Genomic DNA, 19,785 nt, shown 5'->3' with positions numbered 1-19,785 from the left:
GAAAGGATTCACCTAGGGCAAAAATCTATTCTTTAATACTTGACTAACTTAACCTGACAGTGCTTGGATTTAAAATGGGTATCTCCATTAGCCAGCATGATTGACTTGCATGGAGAGTCAGTAAAATGAAGATCCATACCATCATTACTGGAGATGTTTTCTGTATCACATGGATTTTCAGCTTTCACAGGCTCTGCAGACGACTTCCCTTTCCCTGGTGCTGCTCCTTTAAAAAAGACAAAGAGGAGAAAAACAACACACCCAATATGTGATTAATATAGCATTCTTAGATCTAGTGTGCCCCTTTTTTCCTTTTCCTCTGGTATGTTCTTATATTTAAAGACTCTGATGTTAGAGTGGTAGCCATGCAAGAAAGGGCAGAGGAGATAGGAGGAGGAACCTGCCTTTAAAAAATTGCCTGAATGTCTATAGTGATCTGTGTTCTTTTGTAAGCGGGAATGTTAAAAGCACATTGTAATGTGTACATTTGCCTCCCTGCCATTCTTTTCTCATCATTTTTGAAGAATCCCTTCTGCTCATAAAATGCAGTGTAGGCTGGGGACCTAATCACACTTCTAATGTTTTGCTATCTAGTGGAGTAAAATGGATACAGTAAGAGTTCAGATATATGGAGCAGTCAGACACAACCTAGAATCTGAATGCAGGAAAATGTATTTTGTTGCTGGAACTCAACGTTTTTATCTTGTCTGCCTCAGGCTTGTCTGGAAGCTTAAATTCAATCTCCTAGCAATAGTATAAATGGGAAACACAGGAGAACTGCTTGCGCTATTCCATATATGGCTCTCTTAACATTCTTCCATTCAGGGCTGTTGAGAGGCCAATTTTTAGTTAATTTCCATTACGGCACTTCTGTACTTTTGTGGCCACTATAAAGCCTGTCACACCTACCCTGTGGCTGAGCTACAGGATGTCAAACTATTGGTTGCTAGGCAATCTAGAGAATTTGGTTGTTATTATGAGGCAGCAAAGTGGGAGTGAGGATTGAAACATTTCAAAATGGATCCCCCTTTAAGCGGAAACCATTTATCTCTTCAACAACAGAGGCAGACAAAACATTTTAAGATGCATCCCCCCCCACCCTCCCTTTTCTTTCAAAAGAGGTTCAGGCCAGGCTTTTTTGTATTTATAAGCTGCAGGGTTATGTGTTTATTCTGTCCGTAGGCATATATCTACCACTAAGGCTGCTGCAATGAATTTGCCTTGTCATTGTACCTGCTGTACAGACAATGTATTGTAATGGAGATTTTAATCTTCTCTGCAGTCCTGATGATAATGGTAGTCTCAAAGGCAGTTTTAAACATATTATTATTATTCCTGGTAGGGCCATAAATAGTAAAAAACACTGAAAACAAGGAGCCAACAAACACAAAATAACTGGTAAAAATCTTGACTCAGTTACCCATTTCGTTGGGCGGGGGGGGACAAAGTGACAGATGAGCCTGGAACACAACAGAGCTATCAACAGACTACTTTAGCAGACTCCCCCTTGACTTCAAAACCCTTTGGTGAACCATCATTTAAAAAAATTCTCTTTTTTCATATTTGTGTAAATTATCTCCCCTTCTAGATTAAAAAAAAATGCCTGTAAACATCTGTGATGTTGTATTTTGCATCTCGGTGAACTCCTGAAGTGACAACTTTGCATGCATGTTAAGTTTTTGCAATTTCTCCTGAGAATTCAGAATAGCAAGTCAAGTTTCCCCTGAGGTTTGTTATACACCAATGGGCCTCAACTTCCCAGACACTTCATCCACTGCTGTCTGTTACACACATGAAGGACAAAATCATGTCACTTCAGTGCTGAAACATATGCATTTTTTGCTGGGATTTGTCAACCAAAAGACTGAAAGCGCAGGTTCAAAGTCAGCAATTTCCTGTAACAGAAACATTCGGAAATCTGGGTTAGTATAAAAGCAGTGAATAATCAAGGAAGATGCACAAAACAAGCTTATTCAGGTCTGGCTATGTTTTTGAACAGCTGGGGGAAATGGCTAAGAGGGAAACAAACTCAGAAAAATAACCATCCTGCAGTGAAAGGCTCAGGCAGACGTTTCAGAGGCTTCCTGCTGGGGCATGCTGGATGCCTGATGTGCATGTTTGGGATCCCTGTTAAATACAGAAACGTTCTGACTGACAGCTGATGGCTGGTGCATCAGGCTTTGTTTCCTTTAAAACACTGCCTATTAACTAAATCGACTAGACATGATATGACAGGATATGTCTTGGCTCCCAATTTCTATCACATTCAGAGATATCTAGTTGTTCTGGTATTGTCAGGCACTAAAGATGTTTGCATGAAGTTCATAGGTTCTATCCCAAGATCTCCCATTAACTAGCCAGCATGCCTGGCTTCACTACACTGAAGAAAGGTTTCTCTCTGAATTTCAGACATTCTCCTGTGCAGCTGGCAGGTATGCAGCATTTCTGGCAGTGTGCTAGGAAAAGATAGAGCTAAATTAAAAGAAAGATGTTTGCTAATTAGGGCCAGGGGTAGATTGAGTGAAAACAACTGAGTTAAGGGTCCACAGCACCTTGAAACTGATGCTCTGTATCATGCAGGATTGGGCCTTGAGAGAGACAATGGAAGAATCAGCAATCGATACAAAGTGAAAAAAAGAACACCTATTTAAAGCCAGTGCCATACACTATTGTTTTTCTCACCTCATGGTTCCACAACAAAGTTTTCAAGGCATTTTGCTGTATATTGTCAGTGGTGCAATTAATGCGAAGCAATGCAGGGACCAGGGAGTCCACTGGGGAGAAGGCAAGGGGAGTTCCAAACTGTAACACATACCACAGTACCACTGCTGGCCTTATAAAGAGGCTCTAGCCATCAGATCAGTAGGTTTCCCAGGAAACTTTGAACCTCTGTTTATATAAATCTGTGTTTTTGTATTTGCAAGTACTGGGACCAGGGGGATGATAGCATTCATTATGCTGACATGCATGTGGAACAAATATTATCCCAACCAGCTCTAACCTGCTGTGCAATAAAACTTGAGTGCCGCAGAGAAATGAGTCCATTTCACATAAACAGCAGCATCTGATCAAAACAAAAGCCAGCTCGACAACCACTTTATTGTCGAGTTTTTCCTTGGAACACAAACACAAGGTGTATTTCAGGGCTCCTAGCAAGGGACAAGAGATACTGAAATAGAGGGAGCCTGGGAGATACCACTTTCAATTTCAATTACCATTTCCAATTGTACCACTGACAGACTTGATTATCATAACCCTTTGTAAGCTGGTAATATGACTACCAGAGCCGCAAGTGATGGCAGGCTTATACAGTGCAGAGGGGATAGTAGAATGCATGCAAAATGCCTGTAGCCTGATTTTAAATACATATGACAAATATTTGCTGAAAGTTGGAAAGCCCTGTAACTGTTATTTTAAAGTTTTTGCTTGTGGGTATCTGTCTATAGCTCCAAGCAGATGTAGTTAAACACAATTTTTTCTTTGAAGAGATGGAATCCTAAATTCACCTGTAGTTCATAAAATTAAACTGGAGATAAGATGCTTGAAGAAGAGCTCCCAGTAGCATGCTTCTTGTAAGTTCTCATGTACAAAAGAGATGCCTGTCTGTGTTCCATATCGTTTTCATAATCTAATAATTAAAAGCAACTAAATAGGTCTCTTTTCCCAAAATATTAAAATTTAGACATAATTTTACATCTATACATGTTGAAGATACAAGGCAACTATATAGTCTTACAGCCCATTAAACAGTGAAACACAGATCTTTGGACAGATCTTCACAGGTCAAGTAGGCTCTGCTATGATGAAGATTAAAGCTCTGCTATATTGATATTGATCACAGCACAGGTGGAAGAAAAAGTACGTGTCAAGAAAGTCACAGTTCCATCCAAACCTAATGGCTAATGAGCTTAGTGGTTAAGGCACACAAGTCTGTGTAGCCAATAACACAGGAAAGAGCACCATGACTAACATCATCATCGTTTTGACTGCTCAGGCTGAAAGTACCCGTATAGAGTTGGGCTGACTAGAGAAAGCCTTCAGCATAAAGGCTGGACTGAGTGTTTGACCTAATGTCTTCCAAAGCCATAGCAGAACGCCTTAGAGCACTTGGCCTCTGCCTCAGCAACATTTAGATGAGATGCTTTAAAACAAAATCAAATTTATGGGGCCAAACTAAGAGTTGTACCAGTTGCTCAAAAATCAGTGGGTTTGATCCAGAGGCCACTGAAGTCATCAGGATCCTTCCCCAGGTGGGTTAGGGAGTAGAAGTTAAAATCCCAGGGCTGCACAGAGCTTTGTTCAAGTGACCCCTTTTACCTATGTCCCTTTCACTATAGATTAATGGGCAAAGTATAAGGCAAATCTTTTCTTAAGAAAAAAAAAAAAAGGAAGAGAAGTAAGAAAGATGCTTCCATTTTTTAAAAACGAACAAAGCAGCAAAAAACCCTATTCAAAGCCCATGGTCATTTCCCCCATTGCTTTATAAAAGGAATCAGATTTGCTAACATAATACCTACTTTTTTGAAAGCACAGCCTTTTACATTTATCTTGGAGAAATATTTAATAACATTAACTTAACCCACCAGCCCCTTCACATGCCTCTTTTTTTCCCCAATCACATCTGATAATTGTCAAAGGTAAATGTTCTGACAATTGCTTGCTTCTTTCGTATATCCATTCTCTCAGAGCTACAAACTTTGGGGGTGAAGTGGGGCCCAATTCTGCTTTAACTAACAATTTAGCATTCTAATACTGCCTCACCCAAATGCAGACTGGCAGCTCTGGCAATAGACAGGCATCCAGTTAAGGGTATAGGGTTACAGCCTGTGCGCTTTGGTGTGTAGCATCCCTGTCTCTGACCCCCAGCTTCCTTCCTTGGCTTGAGCATGCTCTAGGAATAAATGGAGGCCAAGCACTTCCAAGGTGCTGGTAAGTGAGGAACATATTTGTAGTCAATTCTTAAAGGAAGAGGTATGATGGAGAGTGTACAGGTGAATTTATGATCTTACATTGCCTAAACCACAGCAGATTAAAAAGTTAGAACTGCCATATTCTGACTTAACAGCAGAAACATTCAGAACTTGTATGTGGAAAAGTGTATCAAAAGGAAATATGTGAAATGGGTGCATGGGACAAGTTTGGTATAATAAATTGCTTCTTCTATATTTTAATTGCCTTAATTTGTCATACAAAAACATCCTGAAAAGTCACTGTGTATCTGGGTATACAATGAACATATACATGAATAGGTTATCTAAACCCAGTGAATATTGCTGAATGTTTCCATGAGTAGTTGTTCAAATCTCTAAATTAATTCTCTACGACTGCATCTACTCACCTTTTGGGATTTCTTTCCATGAATATTTTAATTAAGAATTTGTTTCCAGGCAAGTATCTTTTTAGGAACAGCAAAACTGAAATAAATTGTGTGATATATTTGTAGAAAATGAATTTCCAAGTGATAATCACAAATGTGCACAAAACCAATCTGATTTGTGGCATTCCATCAACTCAATAATAGAAAGATACAGCATGATTTGTGTGTCCAAATGCTCTACATTGAGAATCTGGATGACAGGGTGAAACCCTGGCTCTGCTAAAGTCAGTGGCAAATGGGGCTAAGATTTCCCCATGAATATTTACAAGAAAAAGCCCTTACTGCTGAACAGTGGACCAAGGATTCTTTCCTGCAACTGAATGCACTTGCCCAGTGCACAATTACTTATCTAAAAAGACTTATCTCAAAGACACAGTTAGGGCTGCCAGGGTCTGGAATGGACTCCCAAGTGAGGTGGTCCTCTCTCATACCTTGGGGGTCTTCAAGAGGAGGCTGGACAGATATTTGGCTGGCATGATATGACTCCAGCACCCATTCCTGCCCAGGGCAGGAGGTCAGACCTGATGATCTGTTTAGGTCCCTTCTGACCATAAGCACTACAATACTACCTGGCCAGCAATTTTCAATCTTTGCAGTAATTTGGAGAAAATCATATTCTGTTCATAGATGATTTACAGCAAAATGAGGCAAAATTCAACCACTGCCATGAACGGTTTGTCCAGGTCTAGAAATAGCACACACATGCACATTCTTGTTAGATATCTTTAAAACCTCAAAAATCAGTAGACAAAAATAGAGGAATGTGTTCCCATTTGTCTGAATGGTCTAGATTTTCTTCCCCTCCCTACTATATAAAACTTAGCATCTTAACTTCAGATATAAATATGTTTCCCCTAATTGGGTAGAACACTGAAAGGAAGAGGCTTTTACTCTTCTGGCTAATAGCACCATTCTTCATCCACAGCGACAAAGAAATAAAAGACAAAGCTTTTCTGACCCACAGCTGCATTGTCTTATCTGTCAAGAACAGTTTCATTTTTCTTATTTGGCAAGTAAACAGTGCTGGGTTTTTTTTTTCCCGTCATTTCACTATGGCTCTTTGCTAATGCTGCTGTCAAGCCTTCATGTACTTTGTTTACTGCTGTGTTTTTAGTAGCATTATAAATGCTGCCTCACTTAGAGATTGAAGCTCTCCATGGCACAAGAGTGGTTTTGCTCAGTTTGACTCCTGTTCGATATATCCTGATGACCTACCTTTTTTTAAACCAGGCCAAAATTATAACTCACAAAAGATTCCTACTTCCACTTACATATCTGCTTATATACAAGCAACCTCAATGAGACTGAGGAAGCCCCAATACTTTGTTTGCTCTTATTTTTCAAAGTTCTCTGGACAGACATTCTTCCTTTACTGTTCCATGGATCAAGTAATCCACAGAAATACAGGAGCAAAACTAGCACACATTTGCATATCACCATCAAATGCAGATTCATTAGTGACAAATTTCTCCACCCACTTAATCAGGAGCATTTTACCATGATCAAAACCCCTGGTGCTCATGTACCATATGATAAAGAGGAAAGGAAGGGATGTTGGTTTCAGAGCAGCATGAACTTCCAGTGACATGAACTCTTTTGTTCTTTCGAAGAAGCCAAGCACTGTCTCTCAGAGTCATACTTTGGCTGTCAAGTCAGGGAGCAGCTCCTTCATGCTGAAGCAGAGTATTTACCTTTCCTTTCAGGAGGCTGGTTATGTCCCTCAAGGTAACCAACATGCTGAAGCATCATGTCAGCTCTGTGGTCGATGCATGTGCGTGTGTACACATATGTATCTAAAAGCCAGTGCACTGCATTGACATTTATGGAAGGGGCAGCTGCTGCTCCCAATCACTGTTACTGCCAACTCTAGCTGAACAGCACATTTTTCATTGCTACTTCAAAAGCATCTTTGACTTGCTGCTCCCTCCTCCTATTTCAGTCCTTAGAAACCCCCATTATCCCTTCCTTGTCCTCAAGGTGGTGGCAAAAACAGGAGAACAGAGAGGGTTCTCTCTCATCAAGAGGATCCTACTGGATTCATGAAAGCTGTTTATCTCTAAAATCCCTCATGCCCACCAGGAATGCTTTGCACCTTTTGTCTCTCTGTAGCAACTGCTGTTGGGAGCAAAATCTTAAAATTATATGCCCCTATATTCACTAAGAAAAGTCCTTCTAGAGTTTCTACTTGGCCAGATTCTTAGGAGTCAAAGTTATATGAAATCTCTCATCTAACAATGGACACTACAATGCTTCTGCTGTGTGCTTATGCTGCTTGTCTGTTAGCATTACTAAAATGTTGCCTGTTAGCAGTCAAAACTGGAGATTATTTGTCCCAAAGAGCTTTCAGTTGAAGGACTTGATGTCAAGGTTCTTAGTCCTGTGAGCATTCCCAATGATTTAACTGGATTTAATAGGCTACCTATTATAGGCTACCCCATTAGCAACATGATTCACAAGATAAACCCAGAGTTTTCACATAGGAATCCAGAGTGTTAAAAAAACTCTGTGACCTGTTGTGGTCTTTCTGAGTTCTTTGCAGCAGAAGAATTGCTGTATTATTTTTCTTCAGTCAAAAAAAGTGAAAACTAAGAGCTCGCATTTTCTGAGGGTTGCCTGGAGTCTACTGAAGAGCACCTTGAGCCTAGAAAAGTTAAGAACCACTGGAGTAGACAGACTTGGATTTTATCCCCAACTTCATCACTGGTAGGCTGTGTGACCTTCGGTAAGCCATTCCACTTTTGTGCTTTTCTGTCTCTGTTTCTAAAACTGCCTGTGATTCAGTAATGCCAGGAAAACTTGTGTTTGAACAATTACTATAAAACACTATTCTAGTTTACCTTTCTTCCATTTATTTTTCTTGCACTTTCGAGCATACGCTAAGTTCTAAGATGTTGGACCAGAGCCTAATCTTAAAAGCCAGTGGAGCTATGCCCAAAGTAAGCTGTTTGAGGATTGGTCTTTTTCAGTTGAAAGAGGTGCTAGGTTCTTTCTAGACTATATTTTCTTCTTCTACTACAGAAATTAGCTCTGTGGCAACTGAGACAGAGGACACTTATGTTCAAAATGCAGCACTTGTATAACTAGCCATGGTTATAAACTCAGAGGCCATGGAAAATAAACACAGACCTCAAGTTTCACATAGACCTGGGGTTAGGTCAAATTTCAATTTGAGGCTCAATTTTCACATGTGCTGAACTTGTTTGATGAATATGGACGGAGGTATGCATGGGTCTAAGCTAACTTTTCACAAGCCTAATCAAGGACATACAACACCAAACTGGTCTCTGGGGGTGCTTGTACATGCCACAGGAGTTTAATTTGGCTTAGTTCCCCCTAAATTGATATGGTGGGTTTACTGCTACTTTAAAAGCATCTTTGACTTGCTGCTCCCTCCACTGTTTCCACCATTTCAATTTAGGAAGAATTAAACCTAACTAAACCCCTGTGGCGGGCACACAAGGGTGGAAGCCCCATCCTTAGAGCTTACCTGCCTCTCCAGTGGTGGGAAGTGGGGGGACAGGATGGGCTGCCAGTGGGCTGAACAGTCCCTGGGCTTCACAGGGGCCTGGTGCTTCCCTCTGATCGCGGGGGGTGGGGAAGGGAGCAGGTGCTTCCCTCCACAGGGGTGGCAGCACCCCCAGGCTGCACTTGCCCACTGGCACCTGGCCCAGGCAGTCCCGGGGGGTACCACAGCCGTGAAGGGAAGCACTGCCCCCTGCCCTTCCCCCCACAGCCATGGAGGGAAGCACCAGGCTCCTGCACAGCTCAGGCAGGCAGGCAGGCTCCTTGCTGCTTTTTTTTCAGTTGAGCCTACCTGCACAGGCTGCAGCTGGTTTCACAGCTCCTGAGCTGCAGGGGGCCTGGTGCTTCCCTCCGTGGCTGTGGTACCCCCTGGGACTGCTTGGGCCAGGTGCCAGTGGGGAGGTGGCACCTGGGGGCCCTTGCTACCATGGAGGAAAGCACTGGGGTCCCCTGCAGCTCAGGGGCTGTGCAATCCACTAGTAGCTCACCATGGGAGAGGCAGGTAAACTCCAGCACCCCTGCATTGTCCCTGCCACCTTCCCACCATCTGGGATCACCTGGGAATGGCTGCCTTGCCCCTGGGGCAGAGCAGCAAGGTGGCAGGAGGGCGGCTGGGTGTGCTGGCAGCAGAAGAAGGCAGTAGGGACAGTGCACGGGGTGCTGGAAGCCCGCCAAGCGTGAGCTACCCCTAGCACGTCAGCTTCCAGAGCCATGTTGCACTTCGTTAGGTAGCAAGCTAAAACACCTCGGAGGTGTTTTATCTTGCTACATTACAAAGTCATTTAAGTGGAATACGCCGCTGAGCATGCAAACAGCAATACCATTAAAGTGGTGCAAAAAGGCATTTAAGCCACTTTAAAGGCCAATTTTGTGGCATGTACAAAGGCCCTGGTGCACACCAAAGTAGTTTCTGATGTGTTTTAGAGCTGCTCAGAATTATGCTCACTTGGATGGGCCCTTAGGATAAGTTTTAGTGACTTGAGATTTCCAGTGCACAGCCTAATCTTGCTATATCCCCATTACATTCTGTGCCAAGTGTTTGGTCTACAACTCATGAGGGTGTAGTTGCTTTTTCAAGGCAGGCTTATCTTCTCTTTGGATAATGTCTTCCAGTGAAGTTGCTCAAATCTTGCTTTAATCTGGACTTAGGACCTGGTCTCTACTTTTGAAAATGAGGTCCTGATCTATTTGACTTTCCTTACTCTGCCTTTAATGCTTCTTCAACACTTAGCCCAGGGTCTCATACAGGCCCAGATCTCATAAATAAGCCAGGTGATGCCATCTACTCACAACAATGCTCTAAGACAAAGAGGGAGAAGTACTTCCTTGCCTCTCTCATGAGGCAGTGCTGTACCAGCATTTGACATTTAGTCCTGTGAAGTTCTCTGAAGACTGAGCTTGGGACAAGCATCCAACATTTTTTAAATGAATCCATCACTCTTGTTCATTGAGAAACTGTGGAGAGGCATGGCTCATGGGCAACAGTTATAGTGCAAAAGCATGCACTGTATGCACAGCATAGGTAGGCTGTGCCTGAATGCCTGGCTGTACAGAAAGGGCTGCTTGGTATTATGACTGCAAGAGTTTATCTCTAGGGTCATTGCTTTCAATGAGAGATTACTGCTGGGTCAAACAAGGGTACCAGAAAATATTCAGTTTGATACCTCATTAAAAAGACCATCACTGGGTGTAATAAGAAACTTAAAAGTGAAAGGAAGGAGCAGCAAAATGGAGGAGGATAAATAGGGAGACAGTAGAGGTTAGTGGGAAGGACAGTAATAAAAAAAATAGTACTGTATGTGCCACGATAAACATTATCATTGTTGATCAAGATTATAGAAAAACTAAACTTTGTAAATTAAAAGGGAATAACATAATCCAGTAGGCAGAAGCAGCTTAAGGTAGAACACTGATGGTCTAAAAATAGATGCGACCTTTCAGGCATACCATAGTTTAAAAATACTTTTTGATACGAGGGTAAAGCAAACAGCAAGTGAAAGCAAAAAAGAGAAATATTAATAAAAACTGAACAGAACTAGTACATGGGACAATCCATGCTGAAATATCTTCTGATATAAACTTGATAGTTCCAAGTAAGAGTGATTCTGTGTAAACAGAAAGGGTATTCCAGGCTCTAATTTTTAGACAGGTTAGGTAGAGTATGCACACTGTTTCCTGGCTTTTAAATACATTAGGTTCACAGAGCAAACCTGGACAGGATAAAACACTCTCTTGCTTTAAAAGAAACAGTGACTGGCAGTGCTAAATAAGGAAGACCTTGCAGGTGACATTTCTCATATCTTTTTTCCCCTACTGAGAATCAAGAACCTCCACATGTTCAATGATGATTAGTTGAAAAAAAACAAGGAACACTCTGCACCTTTTTATAAGAGGACGCTGCTCTGACCTAATCAAACCCTTAGCTTTAAATTATGCTTTAGCTTTATTAGTTATGCAAAGCAGCTGGTAAACACAGATTTGCTGTAAATCAACATACAGAATATTTGCTTTTATGATGCTGATCCGGCAGTTGGATCTATTTGGGGGCAGATCCAACTGCAGACCTAGGATTATTTAAAACATAACATTTATATTAAAAAGTTAGCTCTCATGTTATATGGACCAGTCTCTTTTTTTATAATACGGGTTTCAAGGGCACTGTTAGAATGTTATATAGATAAAATCCTCAGGTCCATTTACTAAGCTATTTCAATGATAAAGGTTGGAAGGTCCCAACAAATGAACAAATGAAGAAGATGTTATCCTCTTGTTCGAGAAAACTTTTAATGACCCATACAGAAAAGCAGTAATTGAATTCTGGCTGTTCAAAAATAGTGTTGCTTTCACAGATGTGATACTTTGTTCTGATTCCTGCTTTAGTAAGTTCACTTAAGCTAGGGACAGACAGTCAAAAAGCTGGAGCCTGAATTGATTCAATCTTTGCAGGTTAGTCTAACCTGTGTAGATTGAACCAATGTGCAAGTGAATAGGCATTCACTTTTGACTCCGGAAATGCAAGCACATACCTGCAGTGGCTCAGGCCAGAAACTGAGGGGTGCTAAAGCACATCCTCAGCTGCAGGGAAGCTATTTTGAGGGGTGGTGCATGACCAGCTCCAGCAGTAGTCTTAAGTGAACTGGCCAGGGTGGGGGTTTAATTCCCTGCTCCCTGCCCCACCAACACAGCCCTGAGCTGGGGTCTGCCTGGTGCTCCCCCCTCGCTGCCATAATGGCAGGGGTGGGGGCATGGCCAGACACCAGCCAGCATGGTTACCTCAGGCAAAGGGGGCACAGAGGGGGTTTATTTCCCCCTCTGCCCCCAGGGGACCACAGTGGGGGTCTGCTAGCCCCAACCAGTGCCTCCACTGATCACTGCCTGCATGGGGCAAGTGGTGGAATAAGCCCCCTCCCTGCCCCCTTCACCATATGCCAGAGGGAGGGGAAAATAAACCCCCTTCCTGCCCCGCCTTTGCCTAAGGGGGATATGCCAGCCAGCCTCTGGCCATGCCCTCACCTCTGTTGCTGAAGTGGTGTAGGGGGAGGGACCCTAATGAGGCAGCAGCTCCTGTGATGGTGTCCTGGGAGTGCCAGCCTCTTCCTGGCAGGAGCTGTGGTGCGGGGGTGGGCAGGCAGAGCTGCTGCAGGCTGCATGTGGGAAGCGGCAGCACCGGGGCTCAGAGGGGTGGCCATAGCCCCCACAGTCCCTTGCTAGCACACTGCTGCCACTCACCCTGCACAGCCTGCAGCAGCTCTGCCCACCCCACTCCCACTCCCAGTACAGCCCCCTCACCAGGAAGAGGCTAGCACTCTTGGGACACCATCACAGGGGCTGCTGCCTCATCAGAGTCCCTGCCCCCTCACTGCTCTAGTGACAAGGGCCGGGGCATGGCCAGAGGCTGGCCAGCATGGCTGCCTTAGGTGAACAGGGCAGGGAAGGAGTTTATTTTCCCCATTCCCTCCAGCATCTGGTGAAAGGGGCAGGGTGGGGGCTTATTCTACCACTTGTCCTGTGCAGAGAGCATGAGTGGAGGTGGCGGTTGGGGCTAGCAGGCCCTGGCTGCAGTCCCCTGGGGGCAGAGGGAGTGGAGGGGGAAATAAACCCTCTCCCTGCCCCCTTTGCGTCAGGGGGCCATGCCAGCTGGTATCTGGCCATGCCCCCACCCCTGCCACTGCAGCAGCAAGGGGGGAGCACCAGGCAGATCCCAGCTTGGGTCTGTGCCAGTGGGATGGGGAGAGGGAAATAAACCCCTTCCCTGGCCATTTCACTTGAGGCTACTGCTGGGGCTGGCAACGCCCCATGCCACTCCAGCGGCGATGGAGTTCGAAATGACTGACATGGGCTGCTCTGCCCTGGCCAGGAGGACCCTGCCTGTGGTCCCAGTGGGAAAGGAGGTGGGGGGTAATAAACCCACTCCCTCCCCCTTTGCCTCAGGGGGACATGCCAGCTGGCACCTGACTGCACCCCCACCCCTACAGCAGTGATGGGGTGGGCTGGGACCCTGACACAGGCTGCTGCACCCTGGCCAGGCAGACCCTGGCTGGGATCTATGACTCTGGGATAGGGATGGAAGGGGGAATTAAATTCTCATCTCCGTTCACTTCATTCTGCTGCTGGGGCTGGCCACACCCCCACCAGTGGAGCAGTGAGTGGAGGAATGCCCGGCAGGGGCTGCTACACCCCTGCCTGGCACATCCCAGCTGAGGCCCATGCTGATGGGACAGGGGACAGAGCAAGGGGAGGAATAAACCTCTTCCCTGCCTCCTTTGCATTAGGGGGGCTGGTGTCTGGCCATACCCCCGCCCCTGCTCTGGCTAGGGAACTGAGGAGCATGGCCAGCTCTGCTCCACTGGAGCAAACAGCACAGCCCAGCCCAAGGCTGCAGGGCATGCTGGGATGCTGGGGGACTCTGGTTTAACTTAAACCAGGAAGGGGTCTGGGACAAAAGTTCCATAACCTGGTTTGACCTCAATCAGTTAAGTTTGATACTACATTCAACCAGGTTTATCTCAAACTGGTTTTGGCTATTACAAAACTGGTTTATGTGCACTGAACTTCTGCTCTGTTACAGGTTTAAACCAGTTTCTGCTCACTTAAACTGGTTTATGTGTAGCTTCTGTCCCTAGCCCTAAAGTCTGAGTGAAGTTATTAAATGTTATACCCAGACACACTAAATCTGTGGAATGTGAGGCAGTGTTAAAGTTAGAATGTGCTGTAAACAGTCATATAGTAAGGGTTAAGTTCTTGCCTACGCATCTCTGACTTGCCACAAGAGAGCAAGGTTGTTGCTAGGGTCCAGGTCACCTGGCCTCTATCCCTCCTCTCTGACAGTGGCAGAAATTGATGCTATAAAGGTAGATCATTGAACTGGATATCTCTAGAGCAAACTATCCCCTATTCAATTACAATCCCTAGCATTCCGCCGTTATTGGTTTAGAGATGCCAGAGGAAGCATCTCCAACCATTCTATTCAATATCTCTTAATGGATATATCATCCATGAATTAGGCAAGCTCTTTTTGAACCTGGCTTTGCCACTACCTCCTGTGGCAACAAAGTCTATAAATTAACTACACGTGTTAACTCTTTCTTGAAGTGACATAACTTTGAGATGCTCAGAGGGCAGTTAGCATGAAGTAACAAGTTTTAACATGTAAATGCTCACGTTTTAAATGATCTTAGTATGGTCTAAGTGTAATGTGCAACTTCATCCTTTGGCTTCCTCCAGCAGAGCAATTACTGAACAAATACCACTTGGCCTCAGAGGAAGCTAGGAGGCAACCCTGTTGCCAGAACATCCTCCACTCTCTAAATATGATTGCAGGTTTTAATTTCTACCGGTAGCTTAATGATTAAAGGAACTAACTTTTCAGACAACCTGATTAAGATCCCCCCCAAATCAATATTAAAGTTCAGGAATATTATAAACACATGACGCTGCTTGTCTTTTTCTAATTAAGGGCTCCAGGCCAGCTCATAAATGTTGCCTAGTATCTAGTGCCACTAAAGCTTAAGAGTCAGTCAGCACTTTTCTTTTCAGCCCTCATTTTCAGGGGTTTATTACCCTGTCACAAAAATCACATTCTGAAGAAGCTTGTTATACTAAGTGTTTAATTTGGCAGTACTTTCACTATAACCAGAGGGTTATTTTTACACACACAGGTGATATTTTATGATATTTTAAGCTAAATTCACCCTGAGAGGAGGACAAATACAGAAGCCTTGTTTTAAAAAGTATGTGATTCATTTGCATATGCAAAACAGGCAGATGCACCCACGATCAGGAGATTTATGTCTTGGATTTGCTCAGGGTACAAAGGAATGTAAGAATTTTCCTTAGCACTACTTACATCTCTTCACTTTGGAACAAGGTGCTAAGGATGGGCTGAGAAAGATTTGGAAGGTGCTAGCTACTGGGTTCCTGGTGGCGTTGCCTAGTCCAGGTGAACAAGCGCAGACAGTGATAAAATTTGCTGTACACGTGCTCCAGGAACACATTTCTACATCTTCCCACTGCCCCGAAACAAAGAAGCCAGAAGGGAAACATGGCCCTTAGGGGTTTCTCTAGGACATGAAGCAACTTGGGGTTATTTCTGTGGTGATGCTTTATATACAGGAGGTCAGTTTTTAAAGGCATACATTTGGGCTACGTGTAGAAGCAACCTGAAATTTCCTAGTGGTACTGTGCACACAATTTAGGGCTATATTTTTGCACACTCAGTCTTGAACAGCTTGGGGAATGGGAGCAATAAGTAATGCAAAGTTAAACTTTAGACAGCATTTTTGTAGGCTTGGCGTTTCAAATTTTAATCACAAAGTACTTCCATCCCCAAAGTATTTTCCTTTCACAGAACAAGCATAGCAGCAAAAGAGAGATTTCAGTGGGACCCTTCCTAAATAAAATCATCCATGAATTTATCCAAGCACTTGCAAGATGAGTGCCTAACGGTTTATGAATTCTACATTCAATCATAACATAACAAATGGGTTGGCTGCTTACTTCCTGGTGAGCACGGAGATCAGCTTAATAAGATCAGCAAACTGGTAAAATTCACTTGCTATAAATGAAAGAGAAAATTTTAGAGCAGAATCCATGATTCACAATGTGGATGAGGAAATGGAAGAGAATTTTGCCCCTGGTAAAGCAACAAGAAATCCAACATGGCAAGGCAAGGGAAAACAAGTTTTAATATGGCAAAGTTATATGCTTGCTTCTTTTCACGAGAGAAAGCTATTATGCAATGTTTTCTAAAATTGTAAATGTTCTTTCTGCTGCACAATAGGAAACAACACTAATATGCATCACAGGGTGTGAAATAAAATGTGCTGTGCCATTGTTACTCTTTGATTTGTCTTCCTTTTATATCAGCTCGCAGCAAGAGTTACATAAAGACAGGATTGCAGATTTCTTTTTTTCCCCTGAACTTTTACAAACTCTTTTCTTTGGTTTGTGATTTTGGGGCTCCCAGAAGGAAGAGTGTTAGTGCCCAAAGGACTTTACACCAGGGAGGGGAACCTGTAATTATTCACAGGATAAGCAAATGAGTTAGTATAATCCAATTATTATAATCCCTTTTTTCTAAATAGCTGCAGATTATTTCCCCACTGACCTTAGCTTTGCAGAAGAGTGGTGGTCAGGCTTAGTTATAGTTCAGTCCTAGTCTAAGTTTTAAGATTTTCCTTTTATATTGAAATGTTACTTTCTCTGGAAAGACCAATGTTGAGGATTTTTTTTTAATCTCCTTTGCAACTCTAAACAAAAGCTTCACTCCCTGCTGATATAGATGCTTGAAGCTTGCTATCAACCAAGAGGAGGCAGCTCTTTGTATCCTAGCAGCTAAAGAAAGATAATCAGCAGAAGAAATGATAAGGGAGAATCAAAACAGGAGAAAGAGACTGCTGGGTTTTTTGCAAGGAAGGAAGGGAGCAAGTTTCTACTGGTAAAACCAAAGAAACCTGCACACTTGGAGAGGATCAGGTACAAATAACTGGGCACTGGCTTCCTTTAAAGGACCAGAAGCAAATCTAGTAGGTTACAGACAGTAAAAATGCCAAATTGTAGAGAGGATTGAGTGCACAAGCTTTTGAGGAAGTTAATAGGTCAGTGCCACCACTTCTGAGCTGAAGGTCCCATTTCCTCTGAAAAGCTCGTCTCTGTTAACTGCACTTCCTGTTGGTCTGGGGTGGAAGGCAAAGCCTGTTTTCTGGCAGTCTACATAAGAACATTTCTTTGAGGCAGGTTTTGTTCCCTGCTACCAAAATGGCCACAGGTGTTTATTGCTATTGTCCACAGAGGTTGTTCATTAATAGTGAGCAATCTTTATCCGGCTGATGGGCAGCCTGGTGATATCATATAGGTATAGAACCAAGGGCAGAATGGTTCGCCCTAGAAAGGGAATAATGACTAAAATTTAGTAAAGACCCATGAGCAAATTCCTGTCTGGCCAGGCCTCTTTTGGTCTGCTATCTGGTTCCATGTAAACCAGTATAGCCTGTTCCATTGTTGGGTTGTTGGTGACTAAACCAGTGCCCCCCACCTACACTACATTGGGTAAAAAGGGTGTGTGAACACCCACCAGGACTAAAAACAAACCTGCCAAAGGGCAGATGAGCTCCCCGTGAACCAGTGGCCATCCATACCTGGAGAGAAGATGGGTGCCACCAGGTTAGTTTGCCCAAAGAATCACCAATGATGTACAGCATCTAAGGTGCCCCAGCGGTCTCAGTGGCCTTGGGACTGACATAACTTGACTTGACTTAAGCAAATACATTTTAAAATAATAATACAGTTAATGACTGGTATAGGAGAAGGCCTGATCATTACTGAGTTAGCAAGTGAGGGTCAGTGCAAAGCAGTGTGGCCCATGCTGAAAAACTGATTGTAACTTTTTTCGTGAGCTCTCTTGCTTGCCCTCTGAATTTTACAGGTTCCCTAAAGTAGCATAGTAATTTCAAGGCCATGAAATAGAAACCATGAACACAAACCTAACCACAGGCTAAGAATACAAGCCTTAACAAACAAGAATTGGAAGAAAAAGTCTTCAAGAAGAAAGAAACTTGCAGTTCTGTCTTTATGTAATTCTTAAAATAGAATATATATTTTAAATACACCAAGATTCCTCCTTTTACCTATGAAGGAGCATGTTGCCTCTTCCTATGAAAGGCTCCTTTATCTAAGAGACTTTTCCAGATGGCAGCAAACCATGGGTCAAACTTTTCAAAAATAGGCAACTGAAGTTAGGATCTGAAATCCATTTTCAAGTTCACCTGATTTTTAAAAGTGCCAAGACCCACTGCAGCTCCCATTAACTTCAAAGAGTCTTGCTTCAAAGCGTGCTGCAGAGTGCTTCCCAATTCTAAAAATCAGGCCACTTATTTAGGGCCTGCTATATAGACTTTAAAATGTTGGCCCTGATGCCCGTCCTTTTAAAACCAGATTACTGTACTAAAAACAACATAACCTGAAGAAACTGTAAGCAGGCCTCAGAGAAGTTGGAGACACCTTAAGCTGACAAGAGCCAAACAGAGCCCCTGACCTTTCCCACAACACTGGTAAAACCATAGCTTATAGTTCTATTATCAGACTTCAGGGCTTCACTGTTCCTTCAACCTCATGACTAAATCTGTGATGTTTCTTAAAATCTCTTTGCGCATTGATATGTTGACAAGGATCATGTACCACATGGTCCTAGTCCTGACTGGGGTCAGCTGGTATATAGCTGCCAGTTCTGTGAGATTTTCAGAAATGCCAACTATGATTTATGATCACAAAATTCAAAGCATTAGTCCTTCTGCAATACACTTTTCCTAACACAGGTTGTAAAACCAAGGTTTAAACTCAGCATCTTCAGTATCAAGCTTCTACTTCTACCAGTTAAACTAGAAGAAAGTGACTCAATTAGCTAGGAACAATAGTAGCCTCTCCTGCCCCAAAGGAAGATGAGACAAACACTTTAAAAGCACTTCCTCAGGCTAAACTCCTTTCTAAAGAGGCACTGCAGGATTTGGACCATGTTTCATGATTTATTCAAAATGAAATGCTTCTTATCTCACCAAACTTTAAATATGCAAGATGTCTAAAATTCCCCGTTAACAAACCTCTCTCTTTCTATACCGTAAAAACAAAAAAAAAATCCTAGAAGAGAGACTCCACCCTTTGAGCAACTATCAAAATATCTATACCAAGTGTAAAGCACATCTGTTTTAGACCACCTGATGATACCTGGATTACAGGTCTGAATTAGTCTTTGAAATTTCTGGTAGTATATTTTTTCTCATGATCAAGGCCAAGGTAGGTCAGGGGGACTTTGAAGGTCATTATGAGGATTGCCATTATCCACAGGGTGCAATATAACACTCAAACTGTTCCAGGAATATCACTGAGTGGGAACAGGTTCCAACTGTCCCTGGATGAGACTGTCCACATGTACACTGTTAAGGGATCTAAACTGAACGCTCACCCTTCAGGGATTGTATTGTTGCCAAAATGTCACCAGCGAGTGGTAGAGTAGTCAGACCATTAAGCCTTCAGTGCCTAGAATTTCCCCAGGATTCCCCTACAGGGGGAAGAAGACCCAAACTGGGGCAGAGGGTTGGAGTGGAGGGGCTGCCACCTGCTTGGTGGTGGGGGGGAGCTGTGTGGTCCCTTGCTCATAGTTTCCAGGGGTCTGGATCTCTGGGCCCCTTCCCCCCCCCCAAGAACTCCCTGGCTATTCCAACCCCTGTCCTGGAAAACCACCTTGTCAATGTCACTTCCCTGCTATGCATCCTGGGTGATGGGACCTCAGGCTCAATTTGGAGGGGCCTGGAGGAATTGCCAGGTATTTCATGTCTCCTACTTCTGGGCTACCACCAGTGCTTTCTACCCAACCCAGGGCGCAGGCTTCAGTT

At 43.5% G+C, this 19,785-nt stretch overlaps 1 long non-coding RNA gene across 1 annotated transcript in view; it reads right to left on the bottom strand.

Moving 5' to 3' along the window:
- Window positions 1–19,785, bottom strand: part of LOC102388231 — a 37,695-nt gene that overhangs the window by 12,826 nt on the left and 5,084 nt on the right. The window contains exon 2 of the long non-coding RNA XR_325296.3: window positions 140–226. This is a non-coding gene — a long non-coding RNA (uncharacterized LOC102388231). The remainder of the gene's footprint in view (window positions 1–139; window positions 227–19,785) is intronic.

Source organism: Alligator sinensis, unplaced genomic scaffold (genome assembly GCF_000455745.1).
Source record: "Alligator sinensis unplaced genomic scaffold, ASM45574v1 scaffold972_1, whole genome shotgun sequence".
Lineage (NCBI taxonomy): Eukaryota > Metazoa > Chordata > Crocodylia > Alligatoridae > Alligator > Alligator sinensis.
The sequence above is the reverse complement of the archived record's forward strand: the minus strand, read 5'-3'. Positions and strand labels throughout refer to the sequence as shown.